This window comes from Schistosoma mansoni, assembly GCF_000237925.1.
Source record: "Schistosoma mansoni, WGS project CABG00000000 data, supercontig 0097, strain Puerto Rico, whole genome shotgun sequence".
Classification (NCBI taxonomy): domain Eukaryota; kingdom Metazoa; phylum Platyhelminthes; class Trematoda; order Strigeidida; family Schistosomatidae; genus Schistosoma; species Schistosoma mansoni.
Genome location: NW_017386031.1, coordinates 1,112,520 through 1,123,854, shown reverse-complemented (window position 1 = coordinate 1,123,854; position 11,335 = coordinate 1,112,520). Strand labels below are relative to the sequence as shown.

The following is an 11,335-nucleotide window of genomic DNA, read 5'->3' as shown; positions in this document are numbered from 1 at the left end:
TACTGACCAACGCTCGATTAAATCGAGTTGGCTTACTCGCCATCTCTAATGTGCGTTATTTTTGCTTCGCTCACTGATATTTGCTCACGCGCTTATAACTTCCTGGACTGCGTCATTAGTTAATAAAACTGTAGTCGCCGCTTCTCTTTGCCTTCTGATTTTATACACCGTAACGTTTATCAAGGTGAACGATTATCGAAGTACTGCACTACAATAGTATGGGAAGTTCTCATATAATCTGGTCTCTTTGTATAGAATAGATATAAGTAACTTCATTTGGTAAAGATATGCTTTTATAAATAGGATTTGTTGATATTTCCTCAAATAAATGAACCATTCAACCTATAAATTGATGAATCGAAGTTGGTCTCTGTGGAAACCCCTTTTGAAAACAAGACCAACCTGCATTCTTGAGGCAATCGATGCTCCCTATGAGATTCAAACTTCGATTGACTAGCTTCATAATCTCGAATAATATCATGAATGAAATTGTTCAAATCTGTTATGTTTACATCTATTTGAATACATCTCAGCATTTTTAAAGCCTAGGGTCACATCCTGAATAGCTTAGTGGTTGTATTTTTTGAACTCCATAAATACTGATGAGGACTAACTTGTTCGAAATCTAGGATCTAGGTCTTCTACAGACTAACACTAATCATCTAACAGATTGAAATAGTACATGAGATTTCAAGTCACTTAGACTATTAGTCGCACTAGGACTCGATCAACAGGATTCAGATATCACTAAGAACTAAATAAACAAGACATTAGGCACTATTCAGGGATCAATCAATGTGAATCTACTTGTTAAGGTGATTCATACTCTCCAGGAAATACATTCGTTCTTTCACAGGCTTGAAGTAATAATAGATGGATAAATTATCACCGAGTTAATAAGACTGTGATTGATTTTGTCAAGTAATGAATAGCTTACACTGATTTGCCATGCTAAATGAAATTCGGTGTTACAGTTTTTCCATGCTTACTATTGAATATACTCTATTGTTTGAATTCACAAAATGATTTGACAAGACAATTTTACTCTAAACAATGTATGAAGCTCTGGAAGAGGTGGAATCTTTCATGTATCTGGGCAGGATCATCGATGAACAAGAAGGATCGGATTCAGAAGTAAAGGCAAGGATTAGCAAAGTAAGGTCCGCATTCCTAAAGTTCAAGAATATATGGAACTCAAAACAATTGTCAACCAACATTTAAGTCACAATATTCAATACGAACGTCAGAACAGTCCTACTGTGTGGAGCTCAAACCTCGAGAACTACAACAATCATCAGAAATATGAAAGTAATTCTAAACAATTGTCTATGTAATATACAGAATGTCAGTTGACCGGATACCACCAGTAACAGCCTACTGTGAGAGAGAACAAACGAGTTTCCAACTGAACAGGAAATTAGGAAAAGACGTCGGAGTTGGGTAGGACAACATATTGAGGAAATCATCAAACTGTATCACGAGGAACGTGCTAACTTGTAATTGTGAAAGGAAACGGAATTGAGGAAGGGCGAATATCATACTTTGTTAGTATTTGGAATCAGACATGAAAAGGATGAATAGCAATTGGGAATAACTGGAAGTAGATCTCAGGACGGAGTTGGATGGAGAATGGTGGTTGGTGTTGTATACTCCTCTACCATGAGCAACAGACGTAAGTAAGTAATATATAATATAAGTAGTATATATTTTAAGTTTAAGTTTATTTAATAATGGTAATTCTGATAGCTAATCAAAAAATAGATTTTTATAGAGTTGACATCATGAGTCAATTGAAGCTAAACCACAATCGAAAACCTGGAAGCACTGGACGGCCAAATCGTTCTACTATGGGACAACTCAGCAGTGCGCATCCACGATCCCGTACTCGCGAGATTCGAACCCATGACCTACTAGTCTCGCGCCAGAGAACTTAATCGATAGACCACTGAGCCGGTATCCAATGGTGTTAATGTCTAGTGATTATATTTAGAAACTTATTCAAATTAAAATTTGTCCACATAATTTAGAGATAATTGTAGATGGCATCGAGTATTGATTGACTATGATCACCTCAACAGTAAGATTACGCACCCGAAAACGACTTGGTTCCTTTGATAGGTCGTAAACCAGAAGGCTGTGACTGGCCCAGATAAAGTATATTTATTGACAATCTTGTGGTATCGAATGAACACCGAGACGTGTCTACGAGTACAGGCAATAAGGGCAGAGCGTAAGAAAGTTCGAGCGAACAAAGCGGACGACCTAGCGAAAAGTGATTTTGATACAGTTGAACAACAACGAGTACAGTAAAACAATCACTGGTACAATTGGTTATAATAATAATTATTTCTATTATAACAATCGCGTTCTCGTCGAGAAAATCAGGTCACTACATAGTAATTGAGAAGAGCCACTGAGAACTAAATGGTTCTATTCAATAGTTTCATCATGTTCGAAGACTTCTCAGTAATCTGTCATAACCATCATCATATACAAGTCAATGTACAACTTACACTTCTCATGGAGAACATGATGGAATTCGAACTATCAGCTTCTATTCTATGCTCAACATTGAAAAATTTCACAGATCATTTCAGTTTGAATTCAATCACAGATCGCAAATGAAGTCATCTTAGACATCATACAAGATCAAGTTCACTAGTTTTCAAATATCGTTGGAAGCAATACATCCTTAGATCGATTAACTATAATTTAGTTAACCTGTTTGTTTTTCAACTGGAATAATTTGAAATGATGAGAATCACTTTAAAGAAACTATTTTGATAGTTTAATAGTTAAATTCGTTAATCAAATAAAGCTAGACCGCCATTGAAAACCTAAAAGTACTAGACGGCCGTTTCGTACTATTGTGGAACACCTCATCAGTGCTCATCCACGATCCCGCCTCGCGAGATTCAAACCCTGGACCTATCAGTCTCACGCTCGAGCATTTAACCTCTAGACCACTGAGCTGGCATCAAACGAGATCGTGGATGCGCACTGCTGAAGAGTCCTACAATAGGACGAAATGGTCGTCCAGTTCTTCCAGGTTTTCCATGGTGATCTACCTTCAATTGATTCATGATTTCAACTATAAAATTACTAAAATCTCCACAAAAACTACTTCTGATAATAATCATATGCTCACTAGTGACTGACTTCAAGAGATATTTCCTGGAGTTCTAGTGAGAAGCATAGACCAGTGAAGTTCAACCAGGTCTGTTGTGAGATAGTAACTCACTGAAGACAATAGTAGATATGTCGCTCAATTTCGTGGATTAGTTGAAGCTATACATTAACACCATTGAATCTCGACCAGCTCCGTGGTCTAAAAGTTAAACATTCGCGCACGAGACTGATAGGTCCTGGGTTCGAATCCTGTAGAGTGAGATCATGAATGCGCACTGCTGAGAAGATAATCAATAATAATCAATAATGATTATTATTGTGAATTCATTGAAATTTCTATAAATTTCTAATTTACATCATTAACTGATCTTAATTAGATAATCATGATAGATTACATAGAATGATCAAAAAGTTCTCGAGTTTATTAAGAGACTTAAGGGATTTGAACTTAATCTCTCATAGGCCTAAAGATGTATACTTTTATTTAGGACTTGTGACAAGTTGGAAATAATTTATATAAGCCCCCAAATGCTATGGTACGACCGAGAGAGGGGAGTTCCCGCCCTCTCTCTCGAAATATTCTCATAAAGCCACGCGTATACAGCCTCTGCAAGGGAAGTCCTACTCATTACCTTCTCGTGACATTACTGTTGTTCACGAAATTGAGAGGACGAAAAGCGAATGCCCGGCGCTTTAACCGAGTTGGTAGACACAGAGAGTCCACCTCGGGAAGTCAGAAAACCCTGATTCCAAATCAATGGTGAAAATGGGCTCCAGTATCCTGAAGGAACAAATGGCGTATAAATCAATCGTTGGTCACTGACTACCATGGGACTGCATCTCCTTACGATGCCCCACTACTTTGTGGATTAGGCTTTTAGGTCAAAGGCTCCGGGTGTTTCAGTTTGAGCATCCGGGCAGTATCATAGCCCTCACTCAATTAAATGAAATGACAATTTTTTGTGTGGCGCATATGTATCTGGTGCTTCCTTGTACCAATGTTTATATGTTCAAATAAATGAATAAATAAACGATTTGTATGAATGTATCAATGCACTCAAGTAACAGATATAATTAGTGAATTAAAACATTTTCATAATAAGATGCTTCACTATAAAAGGTGTATGTTTAGGTAATTCGAAGTTCCAATTGTTTGAAACCTCAATTTACTGTATACCTTTTAGATTAGCATATTCTATAGGCAACGAGACTGTGTAGGTAACGATTGTAAAATCATCCAGAAAATTAGTTTGAAAATGTGACATGATTTGTAAGTACAAAGTCCTGAAGACTATCGGGTTTCATTGAAATCATACACCAATCTAAGTTAGACCGCAATTCTAAACCTGGAGGCATTGAACGATCGCATCATCCTAGTATATGACCACTATAGCAGCTGATGTACATTTGAGTTGATTCACATTGAATTTGGTTAAGTCCTTTTCATAAACTTATTTAATGGATAGAGTCATTTGTACAATAACAACCTATCTATATCATTGTACCTTTATTATTATTGCACATGTATGAATATGTATGCTTGAGCATTGTTTACTGCCTTCGCATATATTCATTCTGTTAGCCTTACTATTAGTCGCATAATTGATTCAATAGTTCATTCATTTCCCTATATATATATATATATACATGTACATTTTAATCCTGTTCACACTCTCGTTCATTCGACTCGCTCACTCGCTCTCCTGCTTTTCGGCACTACTCTTTCATGCTTGCTTAACGTGCGTGTAATTTTGGCAATCCGTGAGTGGTGCAATAATAAATGTAACCAACACTTTGTATTCGCCTTCTGATTAATACACCGTTAAGGCGTTATCTAGTGATGGTTATCAGGACGAACAACGTACTAAGTTTAAGGATAATATTGAGTACCGACCACCACACTACTCACTAGTGCTCATCTACAACTCCACACGCGGGAATCTAACCAAGAACTTTCGATGTCGCGTGTGAAAGCTTAGTTTCTAGATCACTGATACAACGCTTACCGGTTTTAATGTCTAACTTCAATCAGCTCACCTGATGAGTTCTATACCAAAACGAAACAGGCGTTCAATACTTTCAAGTTCTCAGCAACTGCCTAGTATTAATCAGCCTATGATTTCAAGTAAACGTGACTGTTTTAAGCTTGATATGGAATCGATCCCAGTTGATGTAATGAATGAATGTTTGCATTCTGTTACTACTATTATTCACAGAATCGATGATTATACAATGGTACTACTAATAATGATTATTACCATTCTCATAATTGAAATTATGAGTCAATTGAAGCTAGACAACCATGGAAAACCTGGAAGCACTAGACGGCCGTTTCGTCCTACTATGAGACTCCTCAGCGGTGCGCATCCACGATACCACCTCACGAGATTCGAACCCAGGACCTATCAGTCTCATTGATAAACGTATATTTTATTACTTATATACATGTTTAACAAGTCCACAGTTCTAGACAATCTGATAATAGATACATATATGAATACTTGAATCTGTTGTTCAAATAAGGTGTGATTTCAGTTATAAAAGTACCCTCTATTTGTCTATACATAAGTATAGAGTCTTGATTGAAAATATGGTTATGGAAAACAGATTAACTTGTGTGTATTCGATTGGAAGTACATGGAAATATTGATGGGTTGTACTCATCACAGATCCATCTCAGACTAGATCTTAGGCAGCACTGAGTGATTATTTTGTCCTATTAAAGGACTATTTAACAGGATTTACTCAAGTCCATTCAAGGGATTCAACCTAGGATATTCAGGTCTCGTGGCATACTTTTAACTCTTAGAATCACTAGGTGAACATCCTGTGGTACGATTTTAGCGTCAATCGATTCGCTGTATAACACAATTATCATCTGGAGCCAATGATATCAAATGTTTACTCCCAATACCCCTAGTTCATAGTTGTATCATATACCATTTTGGGTTAGGATAATTTGCATTGGTTTTCAGGAGAACCAGATACCATCCAGATTTTCAGGTGACAACCCAAACAATACAGTCCAATCCCGTTTAACAAAAGAGCCAGACATCGCCCTCTGGCTGAACCCGAGAAGTACAGCTCAATCCCACCCCACAGGAGAACCAGACACTATATGGGCTTCAACCCTACAATCTGAACAATACAGCTCAATCCTGTGGCGTAACCACACAGGTACCAAGCACCCTGGTGGAACATTCGCACCATTCACATCACATGTATAATTATTCCGATCAGTGACCGCCTGAACACTAGAAATTCGAGAACATTTAGATGCGGGTCATTAGTAATATGATAACAATATATAACTTTAATCGACCTTCAAATAGCCTCTTCAAATGATTTCACTGAAAGTTACGTTCCACTCCTTCTAATCAACTTATCAATCCTTCCATTATGTAGTGAGGTCTTTTTCTTTGAGAAAAATTGATAGATATGACTAACGTTCCATATTTTGACTGTTTCTTACTGTTTATCTAGTGGTTAAGTGCTCTTGTGTGAGGCTGGTAGGTCCTTGGTTCGAATCTCAGGAGGCTGGATCGTGGATGGACACTGGTGAGGCGTCCCACGATAGGACGAAACGGCCGTCTCGTGCTTCCAGGTTTTCCATCCACGACCTCCCATCGCGAGAGTAGAACACTGAAATCTCTACAAAAACTCCTTCTGAAAATATGTTTAGTGTTTTTCTTAACTTTATATATGTAGAGATTGAATGAATATGAATACAAAGAGTAATGAAACGATATGTAACCGTTATAACTTGTGACCGCCTGGATGTCCTGTAAGTGTATAACGTGATAATACCGCCAATTGGACGAAAGACACATAAAACCCCTACGAACAGTCTAGAGTACTATATCGGTCCTTGATTCCTGCCTAGCCCAGACAATTAAGTCCAGAACACCAATAAAAGCCTCTCAGATATGAATCATGTATTGCAAACATACTGGATTAACATACAAACGAACCAGATCACATCGTACCATAAAATAGAAAATAACATTTGTACAAGGTTTAGTCAAATGTGGCTGTGAATAAGGGAGATAGTAATCGGTAGACAGGGCATAACTCAAGAATGGTAAATCGTATAACAATAATTCATAAATCAAAATAAAGCTTATAATAAGAGAAACACAAATATGATTAGTTTAGTTAGTTAACAATTATACAATAAAAAATATACGCATAATATTGGTCCATAAGTGGATCCCGAAGTTCTTCTTACTCCTATTACTCCAAATGGAGCATAGGCCGCCAACCATCATTCTCCAACCCACCCTTTTCTTGTCAGAAGGGACATCATCCTCGTGACCTCCGAAAAATCTCCGCTCATGACTTAAGGCAATATTGAGACAATCCAGTTCACAAGTCCCAAATAGGATGAAAACATGCCTCCTGGATTCCACTACTAGTCACTATCTATCTTTACTTATAAAGCTCATGATTTAAGGCAATATCCAGACAAATCACACAGAGGATATACATTTGTCAATAAGCAACTGATCAATTATAGTCCTTCAATAGAACAGTAAGATACAAGCTAATAATATCTAATGAATTAAATGTCTGAATTTCAATTATTCCATTTCGTTACTAAAAATTAAATGAATCACGACAATTTAGGCTTCATAGAGATTGTAGATAGTAATTCATTGGATTGAGTACGTGTTTATAGTCAATCTTTTTTATGGAACGGAATATATTCATTAAGACATTAAATAAGAAAGATTGAATTCACTTAGTATTCTTTTGTTTGAATCTTCTCATTGATGTTTAGGACTGCAACTGGTCAGTCTCTTATTGACCATATGTGCATACTGTGAGTATTGCTGCATCGATATTGCCTTAATTTACAAGCATTGTAAGCAAAGATGGATAGTGACTAGCAGGGGAATCCAGTTTGATGCTCGTTTCGCCCTATTTGAGACTCGTCAGCTGGATGTACCTGCATTCCAGAGTTGATATTCATTCTGGGACTCGAACCCAGTACCTTTCGCTTCAAACGCCATCGCGTCATCCACTCTGCCACTGAGTCCTGATACCCACTTGCTTGTGCAATGGGGTGAAGTTTAAATTCACTTAGTGTTACTTGTTTGAATCTTCCCATTGACGTTTAGGACTGCAACTGGTCAGTTTCTTATTGGCCATATGTGCATACTGTGAGTATTGCTGCATCGATATTGCCTTAATTCATAAGCATTATAAGCAAAGATGAGATGCAGGTACATCCATCTGACGAGTCTCAAATAGGGCGAAACGCGCATCAAACTGGATTCCCCTGCTAGTCATTATCCATCTTTGCTTAAGAAAAATTGGTTTAAAGATGTTATATCCCGAAAAGAATTATGAATAGTACCTTTTGAGGATTATTTATGGACCAATATGATATGTATATTTCCTGTTGTATAATTGTTAAGTAACTAAACTATTCATATTCGTGTTCCTCTTATTATAGGCTTTATTTCGACCCTTAGATTACTACTATAGCATTTGCCAGTCCTGAGTTATCCTCAGTCTATTAATTACTGTTCCTCCTATTCACAGCCACATTTAGCTGAATCTTGTGCAAATGTTATTTTCTATTTTATGCTACTATGTGGTCTGTCTGGTTGGTATATAAACCCAGTATGTTTAAGAATAATGATTCCGTTATTGATGTTCTTGACTTAACAGGTTGGGCTAAGCAGAAAGCAGGACTGATAAGTACTCAAGACTGCTCATACGGCTTTTGTGTATCACTGGTCCGATCGATAAAATCGCTGCTCTCTCACTGGCGGGGATTGTCACATCATATACTAAACTGGGCACGCACATACGCATGTAATCGATATAACAAGAGACACATATATGTTAAAGAGGAGAGTTTCCGATTCCTTAAAAAGAACTTTCTTTGCAGTAATATTCTTCAGCCGATCACTGTTCACCAATAATCTTAAGGATCGATTATCTCATCTGACCAATTCAATGGGCATTTATTAATTTACCTGCTCATGTGGAGTCAGGTATATAGGTCGTTCGATGTGTACTTTATACAGAAAAATTCAAGAACATTACCCGGCGTGGATAAAAAGAGGGGGAAACGGCTCAGTAAGACGTTCATTAATCGAACTACTTGTGAACATAGATCACTCATTCAAGATAGACTCTGTTAAGTAGAAGTCTTCCAAAGACAATTATATTGAATCTTCTTAGCATTGCCGAAGTAATAGTCATGCATCTGAGTATACCAGAATTGTGTAACCAAAGGGATTGATACAACCTCTCCTACTACCATAGTCTCAATATCTTATAATTCTTTTCTTCATACTCTTCTTCCTCTATAGCCATTTGCTTCCCCGTAAATCTTCTACCTCCAAGTGGTTTATTTCTGTTTCTACAATCCCCCTGGTTACATTTAGTCTCAATTTCAACATTTTATCTTATCATACTGAGCCATCCCTTGAATCTTTAAGTCAATCAAACGATTATTAAGTTTTCATTGTTTCTAAAAAATCTGAACCAATCTTTCTAATTCAATCTTATTTATCAGAAGAGGTTTTTTGTGGAGATTTAAGTAATTTTATAGTTGAAATCATGAGTCAATTGAAGATAGACCACCATGAAAAACCTGGAAAAATTGGACGGACATTTCATCCTATTGTGGGACTCCTCACCTGTGCGCATCCACGATCTCGACTCGCAAGGTTCGAACCCAGGACCTATCAGTCAACCTCTAGACCACTGAGCCGTTCGGCATCCAACGGTGTTACAGTTTAACTTCAACTGATCCACGAAGTTGAGCCACCATTCACCAATTTCTTCAGTGAGTCACTATCTCACATCAGACTGATCACTTCTTCTCTCTAGAACTGTATAGTTCTCAGATTTTATTCTGTAATTTTGTGTTCAAATACATTCGATTGTTCCCATTTGTGTTCTCGTTCACTACAGTATTTTTATAAGACCGACACCTCGTTATTTTTTTATTGTATTCAGTGGTTTAGAGGTTAAGCGTTCGCGCGCGAGACCGATAGATCTTCGGTTCGAATATTACGAGTCGAGGTCGTGGATATAAACTGGTGAGGAGTCCCACGATAGAACGAAACCGCCGTCTAGTGTTTCCAGGTTTTCAGTAGTGATCAAGCTTTAATTAACTAACGATTTCAACGATAAAAAACATTACTGAAATCTCCACAAAACCCCCTTCTGATAATAATCAACATATGCTCACTAGTGACTGGCTTCATGAGGTATTTCCTGGAGTTCGAGTGAGAAGCAGTAACCAGTGGAGTTCAACCACGTCTGTTGTGAGATATTAACTCACAGAAGACAATGGTGAACGGTTGCTCAACTTCGTGGATTGGTTGGAGTTAGACATCAACACCGTTGGATGCCGGCCAGCTCACTGGACTAGAGGTTAAGCGCTCTCGCGCGATTCTGATAAGTTCTACGTCCGAATCTCTCAAGTCAAGGTCGTGGATGGGCACTGCTGACGAGTCCTACAATAGGATGAAACAATCATCCAATGCTTCCATGTTATCCATAATGATCTAGCTTCAATCAATTCATGATCTCAATTATTTTTGAATACAAAAAATAACAATCAAAATAATGATTATAAACCGACACTTGATTAATATTATATCATTGACCTTGTTTATTTATTTACTTATACACTCTATAGTTTACCTTATTGTTTTGTTTTTTTCTACATTATAAGTACATTAATAACATAATATGCATTCATTGTCTTCTGATTGGTTGAATGGTGACCTTGACATAGAAAAATAACGGGAATATTAAATGTCTATAAATATTAATTAAAATATATGATGTTTATTATTTTGGCTATTTCACATTAGAAATAACGATATATATATATATATATGGATCATTTTTTGTAACTAATTACTTACTTACTTACTTATGCCGGTGATCGTTCGTGGAAGAGCATAGATTGTTTAACACCATTCTCCATCTAACTCCATCCTCAGCGCCCAAATGCCCTGGGACGGCCGAGAGTGGGGAGAGTCATCTCTCCCTCTCCAAATGCTCTCACATGGACAAGCGTATATAGCCTCCATCAGGGAAGTCCTACTCACTGAATTCTCGTGGCTGGGATATTGTTTACGAAATTTAGAGGACGAAAAGCGAATGCTCAGCACTTTAACTGGGTTGGTGGACACGAAGAGTCCATCTAGGGGAGTTGGAAAACCCTCATTCC

The 11,335-nt window shown here is 37.4% G+C and overlaps 1 non-coding gene across 1 annotated transcript; it reads right to left on the bottom strand.

Moving 5' to 3' along the window:
• Positions 1 to 8,095: 8,095 nt before the first annotated feature.
• Positions 8,096 to 8,166, bottom strand: Smp_tRNA_02035_Pseudo_TTG.1.1. Its single transcript has one exon. It is a non-coding gene (tRNA).
• Between the last annotated feature and the right edge of the window lie 3,169 nt (positions 8,167 to 11,335).